A 19,075-nucleotide genomic window follows, 5' to 3' on the forward strand; every position below is an offset into this window, starting at 1 on the left:
TTTTTTTTTTTTTTTTTTATTAATAGTTTTCTTTTTTCCTGGCTTTGGACTTTTGAGGGGAACTGGAAAAAAAAAAAAAAAAAAAAAAAAAAAAAAAAAAAACTAATATTTAATCAGAAAGAGACAAAAATTTCAAGCTGGACATAAGGTTTCAAGAAGCATATATTTTACCCTACTATGCACTCTTCCTTTAAAACAGTCATGAAATGTTAGTCCACAGAAACTAAATACATTTTCATCCTATGATGAAGTGAAATAAGACCTTTGTCAGGTATATGGGTCATCACTGTATCCATTCTGTCTGGAACATGCTGCAGGGCTGAATAAAAGATTTGGAAATGTGTCACAATTATAGGAGGAAGAGGTAAATAGAACAAAGCTCAAGGAGACCTTATATGCCTGTTAAATGACTGCTTTTCATTTACTTGCCTGTGTTACTGGTTAAGTAGCATCTGCTTAATATGAAATTGAGAATTTGGGACTTAGTAATTAAAATTCTGAATGAAATGTGCAATGCAAAATGCAGTACTTTATGCTGTGCTGCCTGCAGGCATATAGGTATGAATGTGAAGGAAGTAGGTAAGCTGATTTGGAATTTGCTATCACTAAAAAAAAAAAAGAGTTTGTTCCTGACTATCTCTTGCCCAACTGGACTTCTGCCAACCCCGTAACTTAATAAGAAACAAAGTTCTAATCATGAACCAACACTGAAATGATCCATTATATTTCTGCGCTGAGAATCACTGCTCTCAACTAATCTTCCTAGGCTCTTTAAACAAACAATATAACAAACCTTTGGTTTTAAAGCAACTTTTTATTATTGTTTTGTTGTTGTTTGTTTGTTTTAAGAAGTAAATGACTTATCTCCATGACCTTGCCTTACTAAACAAACTTTGGGAAGCACAGATGCCATTAGTTTCAGTGCTTGTTTTTTGTTGTTGTTCATTTATTTATTTAATTTATTTGCTTTTCTTCTGTTCATTTTTACGTATGACAATGGTATAGTGCTTGCTTCCAGTTCCCCTCAGAAGTCCACAGTCAGCAAATGATGAGGCATTTATGTGCAGCTCCAGATGGGATATCTTGGAAAGACGGTGGACACACATTCCCATGTTATCTGGTATCTGATTGTGCTATGCAAGCCTGTGCTGATGCTTCCTCGCACTGCAAACCAGCCACTCAAATTTCCTGTTTCCCCCAGAACTAAGTAACTTTGGCAGAGATCTCTAAATCACTGTGCTGATATAAAGAACCCTGATTTTAAGCAATGTACTTTCCAAGTTGTAGATGCCACAAGAGTCAGAGACTCACAGGGGTGTGGAATTGGATAGTGTCTTTTCCAGATTGTACAGTGACTGTCTATACACCTTTGGTTAAATAAAAATATAAAAATGAAAATTCTACAATTAAAAACAGAGAAAGAAAAAACTGAATGTGAGGTTAATGTTGGCAGCCATAGTTCTCTCCCTAGGACAGATTAAATATGAAGAGCAGTAAACTTCTGTACAAATGTGACAAATCACAAGGCAAACTACTGCTATTTGCAAAGTGACATTGTGACAAATTAAACCCTTGATTTGACTTTTCTTGAAGTTGTTCAACTATGAAGAATAGGTCTTTTAAAAATGTAGAAACATGGCATTTTCATAATATATGTTTAAGTGTCAGTCTATTAGCAGGGTTTTGATAGAAGGCCAACAAAGTCCAGGTAGCTCTTGCTTCAAAGGCAGTTATTCATCATGTTTGCAGAGAGCTTACATATGTATATATTTACATATATACATATACATACATATACATATACATATATATATAAAATCATGCAAATGCCTTGAAGTGAAGCAAGTCAGGTAAAAAAAGTCAGACGTTCAACAAAGTGACTATATCTGAAACTTCTCCAAAATCAGGAAACTTCAGTTTAATGCTGTGACTATAGCTAAATGTCACATAGGAATAACTCTTAGCATTCCAGAGGACCACAGAGATGCAGAGATTAGAAATAACACTTTTCTACTCAAAAAATCTTTGGCAGTCAGAAAGGACTACTTTTCTACTTTCCCCTGTAGACCAGAAGATTGGTTCATTTTGCATGAGCGGATAAAGTTAAGGAGCTGAGAATGTGAAAATGTAGCATTCACAAAATTTTAATTTGATAAACTCCATGGTTTATCTTTCTATAGCAGAATGATAAGGAAAATTAACATAGTGCAGCAGAGCGCAGGTCAGTGAATTCTTTCCTGCAATGGAGAAAATGAAACTGAGTTTGTTCTTAAAGTATATGCCTTCCCCAAGGCTAGTGTTAAGAATAACAATAATAAATTTTTTGGTCCGAGGATTTCATTAGAAAAAGAAAGTTGCGTTTATCTGAATAGTACACAGGGAAGGAAAAGGCATGAAGACATTTATATTCACAGTAAATGGGTAGGAAGAAATCTTGTCCAGAAAAATGAAATGCAAGAAAAATTTGGATTTAAGATTAAGAACTTCCAGAAAGAAAGTTAATATTTATATTAATATTGCAACAGTAAATTCAATTTCAGGGATTCTGAAGCAGCAATGAAAATAGCTAAGTTTAATATTAATAAAAGCAGTATGCCAGAAGGAGGAAAAATACAACTACAAATGGAAATATTTAAAACATTTTATCAGCATAGTTCAAATTGACAGACATTAGGTGATAGACAAGAGGGAAGAGGGTGCTTCCTACCCAATGAAAACATGTCTGCAGATGTGAGGGAACTCAGGTTATTGTGACTTTCCTACCAAAGGACTGTACAGATAGTCCTAGCAGGAATAATTCAATGTCCTGTTAATGAGAAGCTATATTTGTCAATTCAAATTCAAATGTCCAAGTTTTAAAATTTTGAATGACCTATTTATTTTGTTTATGCTCAGTACAGTTTTTAATGGTATTTACTATTATTTATTTGAAATATTGCTGCTGATATGATCATCAGTATGGATGCTTTAGGACACAATCTCAATGCTCTATCACTTGTTGCTTGAAATGCTGAGTATCCCCCTCAGCAAACGTAACAGCTGCTCCATTTGAATATGAATGTGGCTAACTTAGTTGCCACATATAGCTAATTTATTATGATCTCTGAGCATTAAGGGGCAGGTGAAATTCCTTACGTCTACAGTGCAGGTTCTGAGGTTATGATAAGAGGTAGTTCAAAATAAAGCTTTATAAACTTTGCCTAATGCACAAAACTGATCAACAGTTGAAATGTTTCATATACTAGGTAAGCTTGAGATCAGTTACCGACTTATACACAAAGCTCCTGCAATACTTGTTCTACATTGTGTCTAAATGTTATTTGAATATATAAGCAATGTTTTTTTTTGTTTGTTTGTCTGTCTGTTTTTCTGTTGCATTGTTCCAGTTTGCAACAATAAGCGTTCAATAGAAGTTACTACTGAACATTCCTAAGCATAGAAATGGGAGCTTATCACTTCTTACCGTTTGTAAAAAGAAGACAGCAAAGCTTTATAAGAGTGAGTGAATTTTATTTATATTTTATTTATTCCTCGTATCCTCTAGTGTATTCTTTATGTTTACTCAGTTGTAACATTACCAGAATGATAACATTTTTGTATTAAATTGAAAAAAGCTTGTGACTGACGTCTGAAAAGCTTGGAGAAGGTTCATTCTCTTGTAGAAAATTTCTTCTTTATATAATCTATAAGTTAAAAAAACAAAAGCAAACAAAGAAATCCCACATTATGCCTCTCACAGTGATCTTGTAATTCTTTCCCACAACACTCATCACTGTTAAATCAGTACTACTATGTTTTTTTAATTATTAAAAATAGTTTATAGTAACTCAGGAAATTCTTCCATAATATTAAAGCAATTTCTAAGGTGACTGTATTTTATCCTAGCATTTGGTTATATTTCAAATATATTATTTTTTCTTACACCAGAATACATTTTACAGATAATTGTTCGGCACTTTCATTCCTGAGTAGTCAGTACTGACTTTTCTATAATATATTATTTTCACTGTTTACCTGTTATGTGTAATATATACTCTAACATAATGTCAGCCCTGTATTCTATCAAAGAACACAAACACAATCTACGAGATTCTATTCAGCTACCAGAACATCCTGTTGATGCTAGAGTGAAAAAGTGAAAGGGAAATGTCTTAGAAAACCTGAAAACTAATTTCTGAAAGCACAGTCACAGAAACTGTAGAGCTCCATTGTTTCTCTGCAGTGAAAACTGAAGAATATTGCCAATTGCTGTTATAATTCATATCCAGCTATTTATTTCTATGAAGCACTAGAATGATTTAGTCCAGGAGTATTATATTTTTACAAGAACAAGCAATAAGCAAAATGTCAATTCTATGGTTGGCTAGTTTTAAATATCTCAGGGAACTACTAAAATATGTAGACAACTGTACAGAATATTATTAATATGTTAACAATATTATGTAATATATAATATTAAAAAAAAATTGAGAATACTGATTTATTTCCTGACTGTTCACAAATATGTTCTAATACTTTTATTATAAAACAGAGTCTGCATAATGTCTATATACAGGTGTACGATTACATCAAACATACATTAGATAATATTTAGGAGATCTTTAAGTAATCACTAAGTCACTTCATATCTTTTTGTCTGTTGACAAGATTTTCTTGAAGAAAGGACAAGCATCTGTTCTTCAGGTCATGTCAGTAAAAAGGAATCTTGAGAGAAAATAATGCAATAAATAATTGCTAAATGGGAATTGGATGGAGAACAATATTCTGCATAAGATAAAGTAAAAAAAAAAAAAAAAAAAAAAAAAGGAATTATAGGTGAAAATATTAGAACATATAATAGAGCACATGAGAGGAAGACGTGGCTGTAAGAAAGACAAGCAAAACATGGCAGCATAATCTAGAAGTCTCAGTCATAATGATTAAACCGTGAAGGTTTAGAGGGAGGTTTCTGTGGCTTAATCAGTTTGTCTATTTGTATGCAGGGGCAAACAGTTTTTTCTCTTTCAGTATGATACTGGATATTGTAACCTAAAAGAAGTAGCAAATAATCATTGCTTGTTTCTTTGGTACAAAACTGCAAACATTCTGTGCAATAATTATAGCTCCTAAGGCTCAAAAGCCCTTGAACTCTGAATCATCTCAGTTGAATAGCATTTTCACAATGAGGAATCCTGCAAAGCAACAGAGTTTAGGGACTATTTCACACACTGTAAGTCTTTTCATTTACTGTACCACATTAGAGGTCAGTCGCAGTTAGTTTTGGTCTCCTTAATCTTGGTTTTATATTTTCCTCACCTGTGGCATTTCAACACTATCACCACTGGGTTTTCCCAATAGGAACTCTCTACTCCCTAGTATAAGAGAAAAACCAGAGATCACATACTGCCTTATAGACCCCGTCAAGAAGAAATGAAGATTACCTAAAATAAAAATGCTGTTCTATTTCATCAGAATTCCACTTCAGCAACTGCCTGGCAGTGCTTTCCACTAGGCTGGTGTTTGTAACTTTGATGACCTGGTTACATTATATCCACAAAATAATGTTGCAAAGAAGTACAAAAATCTACTTCACCTTTTGTACCATTAGAATATATATATATATTCTAGAATATATATATATATATATATATATATATATACACACACACACATATATATATATATATAAAAGTAATGGTACTTGTAACATTATTATGTCTGAGAATTTCTGTGGATGATACAAAAAAAAAATAAAAAAAAAAAAAAAAAAAAAAAAAAACAAACCAAAAAAGCAGTGACAGGAAGATGCAGCAGCATTTCAGCTGACATTTTTGTGCATAATTTATGCTCTGCCCACTACTCTGATGATGGACCTGTCAAACTAACTTAGCCTGGATGCAGGAATGAGTGAAAAAGGTTCTGATCTGGAGCTTTCCTTCAGGTGACTTTGAAACAGGTTTTCTGTACTCTTGATAGGAAGTAAATGAAAAAGTTTAAAATAAATGATAAAAATAGTAGTTGATATGAAGACAGAATTTAAATTAAAAAAGGAAAAAAGATATCAGTTGAAAGAGAAATTTTCTAATGTTTTACAATTTCTTTTTTTTTTTTTCTTTTTTTAACTTAGTGAGAGAACTATTTTAAAATGCAAAGGCAGTAGAACTCAGAATTAATATTTAGCCATATTGCCTCTACAGAGAAGCACTAATCTGCTACAGCAGGATTGTGTAGATGCCCTTTTTCTGGTTTTGCTTGACTATTTTTTAGACTATAAGGTACTGATCTGAAGAAGGAAGTAAAAAATTCACTTGTATTTGGTAGGGAAATATATGGAAGCCTGGCATCAGTTATCTCTGCATGTTAAAATTACCAACAAATAATTTTAATAATTATATTATATACTTAAATACTATTATATAGTATTTTAATAATTATAATAATGTGGAGAAAAAGATTTTAAAAAAATAGTCCTATGAGCACAATATATTTTTCTGTCCTCAAAGGCAATAAAGTTTTCTAAACTTACAGACTGAACAACAGAAGTCGTGCCAAGTGAGGTCATTTACTTAGGTTAGAGGAGACAAATATTTTTCATCTTAACTAGCATAAACACATAATCCTATTTGCTAAATATCAAAGCACCCAGCAGAGAAAGTCAGGAAGGGACAAGGATGATTGTCTCCCCTAAGACTGCCTTCAGTGAAAAGCCACGCAAATTTCAGGTGAAAAGGAACACTCCTCTGACAAGGTGAAGCTTCTAACAGCACACATGCAAGCCAAATCAAAAGAATGGAAAAATTTCACATATATTGCTGGAAGGAATACTGTGAATAGTTGTTCTGTATATCCAGTGATTATCAAAGGACTATGAAGAAGAAATAATTAAACTAAAAATTTTTCCTAATTTAGATCAAAGCAGAAAACCAGCAGTAAAATAAATAAGGAAATAAATAAATTGAACCCTCTTCCCAAATACAACAGACAACATACCAGCTGCTAAAAGGACCAAATTAAAATTAAATTCACGTCTTTCACACCATCTCTGAATGCATAAAACAAAGCATCATGCAGGTTTTGGTGTAAAGTTATGTTATGCTCTTTTGCTGTAAAGGCTTCTTTGAGATCTATTACAGTTAGAAAAACAACCAACTAACCAACCAGAAAAAAAAAACCAACAACAAAGAACAAACCAAAAAACCAACACACACAGGTTAGAACTCTGTAGTTCTATCATAAACACATATTAGAGTTTGTATTTATGAGCTAACGGAAAAAGATCTTGCTTACTAGATGAGTTCATGTAGATTCATTTTAACGCAGTTTAAGTTCAATTAGAAAGTTCTCTGCAGTGAATTTAAAGATTGACTTCGTAGAAGTGAAATGGTTTTGGACTTGTATTAAGCACAAAATTTAGCTACTTTGTCATATATTTGAGGATTCTGAAATTTTAAACTAATCTGGAATTTCTTTAGAAGTCTCTAAGTGCATTTTGGTAACACTATTAATAGAATGCCGCTAATTACTGGGCTCTTTCATTATAATTATGGAAATGTTCTTGGTACAAAGTATTAATTTCTTCCAGTACTTATAAATTTGTGCACTGATGTATAACACATTCTAATGCTATCCCAAAATGCAACCAAAAGTGGAATGAAAGCATGAATGTTTTTAAAAGGGAAAGATGTTCAGCTGCATGCTTTCTCCAGCTTAAATAAACATCCAGTTAGTGCAATTACTGTTGTCTTATTTATACAGTCGTTTCCATCCATCTTCTCTAATGTTTTCAACCTCATATCTGCTTTTGGAAGAGAGGGTAAATGTGGCAAATGAACATTTACATTTAATGATAAATAGAATCCAATAATAGTGTGATACTGTCCTAGTTTCTGTAGATTTTCTGGAAATACATTTTTGTCAATTCCAAGTTTGATACTAATATGAACACCTCTTTTTAAAGTAGCAATTCCCTCTAATTTTTATCTAAAGCGTTGTTATTCACTGAGGCAAAATAAGATATTTCTGATGCTTAGCATGTTTCTGAAAAGCCACCATTATACCATCCAAAGAAGTTGTTTATATCCTGAGTTTCAGCTCTGAAAGAATTGTCAAGTTTGTGATTGCTTATTCTGCTTTAGGAAAAGAAGACTGTAAATGCACACTAGTCTTAATGAATGACTGAAAAAAGATTTCTAACACAATTACCATAGGAGTTTTTACCTATTCTAGGCACAAAAGAAAAAATGTTTTTCATTTCAGAACAGAAAAAATGCATTAGACTCTGTATTAATGATAATAAAATATTGACTCTTGATTGATTCTAATTTGTAGAGAAAATAGGAAAAAAAAATAAGAAAACAACTTTGTGTTTTTCTGCACTTATATAGATAAGATATGTCACCAAGGAAAGCTTTTTTCTTTTTTCTTTTTCTCCTTTCAAATTCACAATAGATTACTGGATAGGAAAAAAAAAAAAAAAAAAAAAAAAAGCGACTGGAATACTAGCCATTAACTTGGATTGTGTGGATTTTCATACTTCAAACCAATTGAGTAATTTTCTACATGAACCTAAACTAGTACCTATTTGAGCAAACATGCAGGACAGTTACTCCTGAGTCAAGTCCCATCAATGGGAGAAAATGACAGAATGGTTTAACAGAGTGTTTCATGAAAGAGCCTGTCTTCCCAGTAAATTGTGTGACTACATCATTGTTCTTAAAATTATTACTACATCTAAGCAAATACAACAAAAGAAATCTGTGATCATTTCCCCACAGTAGCATTTGCACAATTCTCAGACTCAGATTTATCAGATATTTAAGTGAGCAGCTTTTCTCAGTGTGTGACTGTATAAATTCATTACCATAAATTCACGAGTATCTGCCTACCAAATTAGCAGTGGAGTTGAACTAGTTGATTTTCAAAGGTCTCTTCCAACTCAAGCAATTCTACGATTGTGTGTTAGTACATTATTAGAGTATGCAGATAGTAAAAAACAGTTTCACTTCAAAATCTTCAGTTGCTTTCATGGTGATTAAAACTATGCATTTTAATTTGCAAAAGTTGTATATGTGGTCTATTACTTTTGTTATGTGTAATTATTCATTAGGATACAGAAATATGGTAACTTTGCATTGCTGATATGGCTTCTAGCTTGAGTGCATATTGGAATATTAATATATATTTTTTTGTTTTATTTTTAGTAAAAGCTTCAAGTATTGCACAGAATACAGCTAGAGAAAGAATACAAAAAGGACAGATTGGAGGCTGAATCAGATGGACTCTTAATTCATAGGAGGAAGCCTCTAAACTTATCGTAACAGCGTGCAGTGTAGCTGTGCACGGGGCTGTGTTGGAAGGGAGCACTAAGGCTCTGCCTTAATGGTCTTCTCCAACTTTTATGATCCTTTGTGGGCACGGGGGTGATGGGTCCATGGTTGGACTGGATGATCATAGTGGTCTTTTCCAATATTAACGTTTCTGTGATTCTGTGATTCACCTGCATACTGATATAATTGTTAAAGCAGTTGGTTAACTGACACCTGAGAACCTCTGCTCCACCTAAAAGTTCTAAGAAGGTTGTGTGGGCCTTTCTGTTCACTAAGGGAGAACAAAAACAAAGGAATAGCAATCCACAGATTTATGACTGATGCCACTTAGGCTGAACTTATACTATAGGTCAGAGATACTCCATTGCAGACCATAGAGCCTTACCCCTGTCTGCTCGCCTCCAAAAAGCTTTAGGTATGGAAGAGATGTGTGTAGACCATTCTGGCATGAGAGCAGGGGAGAATGGTGCAGTTCTCCAACACATTCCCTAATGAAGACGACCAAAGGTTTGAGCAGTTTGCATCTTCACTGCAAGTAGACACCAATAAGAAACAGCTTGGAGCCAGAATAGTGGCACAGTGGGCTGCCATAGCAATAGCTGAGAATTTTGAAAATAAATAATAATGTATGTTAAAAAAAAAAAAAACCTGGAAAACAAATTGACTAAAAAAAAAACACAAAAATATATTTTGAATTTTTTTTGTCATCTCTGCTTAACAGTTTTATTGTTTTGAACTGTCACATTTTTTTGGTCCATACATAGAGTCACAGCAGTACAGATTTCCCTCTGTCATGAAGTTAATTTGATATTTTAAATAATTATTTTGAACCCAATACCCAAATCAACTGTATGATCTATAAAAGCAAGAAAACGTCCTTATCTTTAGGAGAGTTTAATTAATAGGAAATGTTTTAATTTAAATAGAATATATATAATTAATAACACCAGCTAAGGTGGACAAAGAAGAAAGAGACAGTGGTCTTCGTGCATCCTTAAAAGCATTTAACACACTATTTACCTAAACTTAGTAATCAAATTGTGTAGTGTAAGTAGTAAAAAAGCTCAAATAATAGCACTAGATTAAACACCGGATTCTATTTCTGATTTTTCAAAGATTCAAGATTTGGAAGACATTATGTAGAACTACAGGATTCTTATTGGAGCACAGATGAATAAAAGAGACTTGTTCACAGAGGAAAAAAAAACCAAACTGACTCAGCCTCACTGTTTCACATCTGTAGTATTATAGGAATACTTCAGCAACAATTCTCCAATTGTGGAAGTCATTTGCTGGAGTACTAAATATGCAAATACTTTCTTCAGACTGTTTTGATCCTGAACTCTGAAGCTGTATGAATTGACAGAATGTAACTCAGAAAACAGATCAAACAGAAAATTATGGTTAAGTCTGACATTTAAACTCATCACTGACAGAAACATGTTGCTTGTACACATTCTAATTCTAACCTATTATTACATCAAGGTCATATTCATAGAAACATTTTCCAACTCATGGGAAACACGGTACTATGATTCTGAGTCAGTACCACTATCTATACATATATGAATTCTTAAGTAAACCTCTAGGACTTCAGAATGACAATTCCTCCCCTCAAGCACAAACAAATGAAGAAAATACCTTAAATACAGAAAAAAAAAAACAAAAACAAAATCACCCAAAACACACACACAAAAAACAACAACAACAAAAAAAAACCAAGACAATGAAGTAGAAAAAAATTCCCTCCAAGGATCTGATCCAGAACCAAGCTAAGTTAAGAGGATTTAAACTACTAACCTTTTCTTTCTGAAAGAATAATTTTAGAACTAGCTTTATTCAAAGAGCCAGAAGCATTGGCTTTCCAGAGACCCCAAATCAAAGTAACTGCTTGGTGAGGTAAAGCCTTGCAGCAGAAACACTGTGATGCAAATATATATACCAGTTAAATTAAAATATAACAATCAGGGAAAAAGCAAGAAACTTGAGGAGATCATTCTGTCATCTGGTGTCAGATGACAGAAAGAATAAGTTATCCTATTTAATCATTTCTCCATATACTGAGTGTTTCTTTGATTGCTTTATTTAAATCTGTGGTGGTGAATGGAAATAAATTCAGCTAGTGACCAGTCACGAGTTGTGTTCCCCAGAGACTAGTTTGGGCTAGCAACTAGACAGTCATGAGTGGTGCTCTCCAGGGGTCAATACTAGGGCCAGTCTTGTAAATCTTTATTGATGATCTGGACAATTAGGGATTGAGTGCACCATTAGTAAGTTTGTACATGACTCCAAGCTGGGAAGATGTGCCTAAGGGTAGGAAGACCTTACAGAGAGATCTGGACAGTCTGCATTCGTGGCCTATGGCCAACTGTATGAGCTTTAACAAGACCAAGTGTTGGATCCTGCACTTTGATCACAAAAACTCCATGATACTCTACAGGCTTCAGCCAGAGTGGCTGGAAAGCTCCATGAAGGAAAAGGGTCTGGGGGTGCTAGTTAACAGCCAGCTGAACATGAGCCAGCAGTATTGTCAATAAGGCCAATGGCATCCTGGCTTGTATCAGAAACAGTGCAGTAAGCACCAGGCAGGTGATCATCCCTCTGTACTTGGCACTGGTGAGACCACACCTCAGCTGCTGTGCTCAGCTTTGGGCTCCTCACTACATGAAAGACATTGAGGCCCTGAAGCATGACCAGAGAAGGACAATGAAGCTGTGAGACGTCTGGTTTTATGGGCACTGACTGAGAGAACTGGGATTGTTCAGTTTGGAGAAAATTAAGCTCAGGGGAGACCTGGAAGGAGGTTGTGATGAGGTGGAGGTCTGCCTCTTCTCCCGTGTAACATCGATAGGACAAGAGGTAATGGACTCAAATTGTGCCAAGGGACGTTCAGGCTGGATATTAAGAAAAATTTCTTTTTGGAAAGAGTTATAGTAATCTGGATAACACGGTCTACTCAGGGAGGTGGTAGAGTCACCATCCACGGAGGTGTTCAGATGTGGCACTGAGACATGGTATAATAGGCATGTTGGGTGTGGGTTATGGTTAGACTTGATGATCTTAAAGATCTTTTGCAACCTTAGTGATCCTATGATTCATTTGCCAGTCCAGAGCTTCAATAATACACCAGCACATACCAGAGAGAGGTCTCCTACTTTGTACAATGCTGGACACAAAAAAGAAAATTTAAATTTCCAATTCCAAAACCACATACACTTCAATCCAGCTGTGATTTACTGTAACTAGTATTCTTATATTTATATACTTTTAATGTAATCCATAAATGCAATCCTAAATTTCATGTTTTTAGATCTGTCTGTTCTTCTTAATTCATTAATAGCTCCAGTGTTCTGCTTACTATATTTATGTAGGATTTGGGGCAGAAAAGGGACACACTTATTTTTTGGGAAATAAAATCAAAGCATGCTGTATTACAAATAAAAGATGGAAGAACAACAACTAAACTTGCAAATTCCTTCTAGATACATCCTTTAAGGCAGACCACTTGACTTTGTCATTGAGTTAAATGAGTTCAAATCTTTATTCAAATCTTTAGAAAAGATAATTATAAAAAAAGATTTAGAATTCCAGTTTAGTAGCAAGATGTCTGCTGACTCAAAACTTAGACTTTATCCAAATGTTTTCTGATTATCTCCTTAGCTTTACATAGTTTTTCACATTTCTAACCTTTCTCCAGCAGTTTAAATATTGATTTGAAAATTTCCTCAAAGGTGCTGTGAACTTTAATTAATTATTTAAAAGAAGATTCAGGTACTCAGAAGAAAGGTGTTACAGAAGGCAAAAATCACATGAGAAATCTAACTTCTATATGATTTTATCAAGCCACTGAAGAAACACAGTGTTTCACTCCAATTTATAGGAGGGAGAGGAGGTTCTTTTAATATATGTATACTCAGCGTGAGATTAAATAACAACAGTTCAAATGTTGGTCCAACCAGTTTATTATAAATCCTAATCAGGGAGACGGGGAAGGGAATAATGGCGACTATTATGAGTTAGGGTGATAGGGAATGGAAGGAGGGCGATAGAAAACATAGGAAAGAAGCAAGATTGTCTAAAGCAGGGATAGACCCAACCAGGATCCAGAAGTGGTCCCACTGCACATAGTTTCAACGGTCCAAGGCAAAAGCAGCAGGGGGAGAGCAGCAGCGTGGCCAGCCTTGGGCAGCAAGCAGGTAGCAGGAAGAAGTTGCAGAGCCGGTCCGGGAGGAAGCAGCAGCACTCAGGTAGTAGGCCCAGAAGAGTCCGTCGGCATGCAGGAATTCTGTAGTGAGGTCTTCTTCAACATGCTGGTAGAGCGCAGAGCAAGTCCAGGAGGCAGAGAGGCAGGTCATGAGGCTTCACATGTCAGAAACCTCTTCTTCATGAGGAATCTGTTGCCAGAAAACCTAACCTCATTGTTACAGGTCCCCTTTTTATCCTTCTTCTGCCAGCGTGGCATTCCTGGGCACTTGGGTAAGAGTCATTGTGCAGCACTTCCTGAGATGGCCATCTTCCTCCAGACAAGCCCACACAAAAGACTGCTTCTTGGCCATTAATCTGCGGCTTATCCCTCTCTTGTTGCCCCTGGCCCTGTCCATCTGTGTCCCTCAGACAAAGGATTTCTCAGCCCTTGCCCAGGACTTGTTCATCTGTGTCCCCAGCAGCTTTGAGACAATCATGTAAAAGAATAGTATCTTACACACACAGCTGATATTTTCTGAGATTAACTTCAGAGGACTCAGTTGAGTTATAGATGTGGAAATTTCAGCTTCCTTTATGTATTTGATACTAATGGATTAAACTCACTTTTTAAACCTAATAAATAAATAAGATCCTTCACTAAAAATAAAGATTCTTAGAAAAAATAGAAATAAGTTCCTGTTTTTTGTAGGATCTGCATTTTTTCCCTTGATGTATGTCCTCTGAATTGAGAACTTTAATAACATACAAATTACTGAAATGAAACAACCTTAGAATGTGTTTTGTGTGATTTATCTTTTCTATTACTACTTTGCTTTTATAAGACCATCTATAAATTCTGTTTTTTCAAAACTTTTTCTGTTAATTGGATTTTTTTGCCCTCTTAAACCAAAATACTCAACATTATTTTTCCTTTTTGAATTTCAGTGAAAAATTTTAATCAAAGCATTTTCATTAAAAAAATCCTCATATCAACTCAACAACTTGCTAATCTGCTGCTGACCAGAAACCAGTTGTTCCCAATTTGAGTTGCTTTGGATTCAACTCCTCCTCCACCAGATTAGTGTTTTATGTTCTGGTGTATTTTGTTTTTCAGTTAAGATTAGGGTTTGGGATATAGCTATACTAAAGAACTGTAATAACTACTAAGATCAGAGTATAGCTACCAAATCCCAGAAGTGCTAGATAAACAAATCTGTAATCTCACAGAAAGGAATATAATATGTAGATTTCCTTGCATGCTATCGAAAGAGGCACTGAGTCATTGGCCCCTTCCTTTTGAACAGCAATTATTTACTGTGAGTACATCTAGTGTAAAAGTCTCTTCTCACTAGTAATTATGTGCCATGCTTTTATTGATTCTTCTTCCTCCTCATCATGGAGGTGGGATGTCAGACTTACAGATTTTGATAACAAGGGGCAAGTTAAATATACACGGTACTATAGTTCACTGCTTGATCCATCCATGGATGATATGTGGACTTTCTATGAAAGAGAAGAGCAAAGGCTTGACAACAGAAGATGAATGCTCATCCAAACGTGAAACAGACTAAAGGTAAAGCAAGCAGCAACTAAAATAGAAGGAAAAAAGAAGAGTCAATTTTGTTCTGCAGAATTTATTGATATTAGATCTATAAAATGAAAGAATTCGTATACACAATTTTTTGATGATTTGCTGCCACATACTCTAAGTAATGTGGTGAGATGGTGCAAATTAGTTAAGTTAAAATCCCTGTCCTGAAAATGTCAGATTATATATAATATATACTCAGCAAGTCTTGTCACTGTCTACTTTTCCTCCATCTGATGCAAAGCCTTAAAAATATGTACAAACTGAAACATGCAGGCACATTTTAAAACGTACACAGAATTTTTTCTTATTAAATAAGGGTCATAGAGTCTGGAAAGAAAATTGGCAGGTTTTCTAATTATTTTCCATATTTCTATACGTAAGAAATTCATTCACAAAGAAAGTAACATGGTGTATGTCTAAGTAACCCTTACTCAGATTTCGGACTTCAGACTTACTGAAACAGATGCCTCAGAACTCTTGAAAATAGTTTTAAGGCACTTCATTTGATTCTTTGTACAAAATGATGTAAGAACCCAAGACAAGAAACAAACTCTGAGGACATAGATTAAATATAATGATATGCTTATCAGTTTGCTTTCTTATTCTTAAAGTTGAGCTGAAATTTAGATTTGCATCTGCTTCTACTTTCTTGTGAACAGCAGCAGGGAAAAGAAGCAACAAATACTATGAGAAGCAAAGCTAGCAAAATTTGATCTTTTATGAGTATGCATCATGTTTGATTTATTCAGCTCCCTCTCATAGCTGTAACCAATACCTTTACAAGTACTCAAGCTCCAGTTTCTTATTTTTTCAATCTTTTTCCTAAGCTCTCATTCCCTTCTGTATATATTAACAGACTTCTTTTTTAGCCTGTTGAGTGGTATCTGCTATGTTTTACTTTGTAGCTTGACAAAAATTGACTGGTTAGCTAGCTGCTGCTTCTTGAAAGCATTCCTTTGTATTGACTTTTCTGTATTATTATGATTTTTAATTTCCATTATTCTCTCCATGTCAAGGATATATTACTTATAAGTTTAAGCTATTTTCTATATACAGTCTTTGGACTTTATAAATATTTGTACTTCTATATAAAGACTCCTTTCAGGCAAGCACTTCAGTTTAACATCAATTTCCTTAAAGTGTAATATGTGATGGAAGCACCCAAGCCAGTGGGACTCAACTGTGTATTAAGATGAATTCTTGTAGAGTAAGATGCGTCATCCTCTAAGTGACGGTGACATTGTCAATGGTTTCATAAATTTACAACTTGATCAGGTAGTAGAAACCGTGAAGCCTATTGAAACAAATTGTCAGTCCTGAAACAGAAGTTTTTCTAGTATTGAACTTTGGCTAGAAAGTTGCTATTAACTTCTATGTGGTTCAGTGTTTACAGTTTCAGACTGGGCATGTTTAGCTTGGAGAAGAGGAGGCTCCAGGGAGATCTCATTGTGGCCTTCCAATATTTGAAGGGAGTGTATAAACAGGAGGGGGAATGACTGTTTACAGGGGTGGATAGTGACAGGACTAGGGGGAATGGTTTTAAAATAAGCCTCCTAATGAAAGGCACTATATCAGATGTTAAATCAGTAGAAATGATCCTCAGTTGAAAAGAGATTTAATCAAAGTAGTTTGAATTTCTCATCTGCAGGCCAGCAGATCTATTTTATACTAGCACTGTTTTACAAAAATTTACAGTATTTTTTGTATTTACTAGCATTCTAGTAGCATTATACTATTAGTTCCTAAACACCATCTGAACGAGCACCCACTTGTGCTACTAAACTTAAGGGATAGAAACACATGATTGTACCTTAAAGTAAAAAAATAATACATGAACAGAAAGTGATTAGAATACAGAAATATTACTTTAATATTTTATTGCTGATGTGCTGAGCTAGAAAAACTCTCTTTTGATTAAAATCATTTTGGTATAATCAAGCAACACTGAAGAAGGCAAGAACTAGTTGCATTACACTAAGGAGATCTGAAAAGTCTGATAGGACAAGAAGGTAGAAATGTAATTTTTCCAACATCTGACACACTAACACACAAACTGTTGTATTCTGCATAATGGTGATAAACAATCCAGCAACTGGACACAAGGAAGTTTCACCAAATTTCTGAGGTAAATCCACTTTGTCTTCCCATTAGATATGAATTAGAACCAATAGTGCATAACCTCAACTATGAAATCAGCAACAATAAGGAAATCTCCCAGGTAGAGTTTTTCCTCCTTTTTATACTTCAAAACCAAGTTGTTTTTCTTTTTTTTTTTTCTATATCTGAAAATATGTTTCATGCTATTCATTTCAAAGAAAACAAAGAGGTAAAAGTACAATGAATTTTCTGTATTTGAATTGGCCAGTCAGAGTAGGATGTAGTCATCATCCTCTCAGAGGACTAGATGCAGATTTTTCACTTGGGGATCATGTAAAAAAGTAATCTCATAACATTGTGTGATAAAAAGCAAATGAATTTTTTATCCATATATTACACAAAATTACACACATACCAACAGTTTAACACCTGCAATATAAACAATTTATTAAAACTTACCTTGAAAAGTTCTTCAAAAAGAAAGTGAGAGATTTGGAGCCTCTGTGAGTAGTGAAAGTCTTCTTACCCAGATTTCTATGTAAATTAAGAACAAAAAAAAAAAAAAAAAATCAACAAAATATATAAAACAGAACCTGGAAATATCTTTCAGTGCTTTGGTAATAATTCATCTACAGTGATTTTAATATTAACTGAATTTGCTGTGAGTTTAACAGCTTAATTCAATCTATTTCCATTTTCTCTGTGCTCTAAATGCAAATTGTTGGGTGGTGTAAAAGGGAGTTAATTAGCTATAAATAACAAACAGCACCCAAATAAAAAAAACTCATTATGAACATACAGTGAACAGCTGTGCCATTTGATGAATAACTTGTTTTTAGCAATGCTTCTATCTGTTTCCTAGGCTGGAGAAGGCTTATCTCTTTACATGACTATCTTCCATGAAAACCAAATCTGTTCTGCATGTGAAGGGCCATGAATGTCCAAAGATTAGAAGGGACTGTATGGAAAAAAAGCGAAACACTAAAAACAGAAGCCATGAAGGTTAACATTTTCAGGATTATGGCATACTAGTCTAACCTCTGTATTCAGAAGTGATTGATCATGTAGAAATCTGATGCTAACCTGAAATCAATAAAATACAACAGTCACATAAATAAAAAGTGGAAGTTTAAATCAATATAAAAGAATCTATCATAGCTTTAATTTCATATGCTTACCAATATTCTTGATTCCTAAAATTTCATCGTGGAGGTCCTACTAATGAGTAACTTAGGCTACTGAAATCATACCCCAAATCCAGACTTTATATAAGAAATCACGTAAACAGATGTCAGAATAAACAGAAATCACAGATCCAATTAACTGCCTGATATTCCAAGTCATAATAACTCTACAAATTTCAAATCCATCAGAAGTATTCAAAAATTATTAAAGATTAGTTTCAATCTTATTTAATAAATTGCTTGAAGTTTGGATTTTTGTGGTGTAGGCATAAAACTATCTAGAATTGAATGGAATATTGCAGATAGTATAAATGAATAAGGACCAGATTTTCAAGTCTTTCAACTACTGGATTGGACTATGAAAGTGAGTATAAATTTCTCTTTTATATACTCAAATTCTTATGACATCAGTAAAACTTTTTCTGTCTTTGGTTCCAAATTGACTTAGTGTATCAAAAGAGTGAATTGTGAATAAGGATATGTTAATTAAATTAAAAACCATAATATAAACACAAAACATGGAGATTTTTACCTACATTATTCTGTTAATATGAGAAATTAGTCTATACTCACTTGCTCTGAAAAAAACACACACACAGAATTATTGATAAGCTAGGCAATGTTTCTTTAATTTACACAAAAAAAAGTCCAGCAAGACTGTGATATGAAACAAACACAAAATACAAATAAACATATTCACTTGGATGTCAGAT

Source organism: Lagopus leucura, unplaced genomic scaffold, assembly GCF_019238085.1.
Source record: "Lagopus leucura isolate 7727_CA_CO unplaced genomic scaffold, USGS_WTPT01 Super-Scaffold_100016, whole genome shotgun sequence".
Taxonomy (NCBI): Eukaryota; Metazoa; Chordata; class Aves; order Galliformes; family Phasianidae; genus Lagopus; species Lagopus leucura.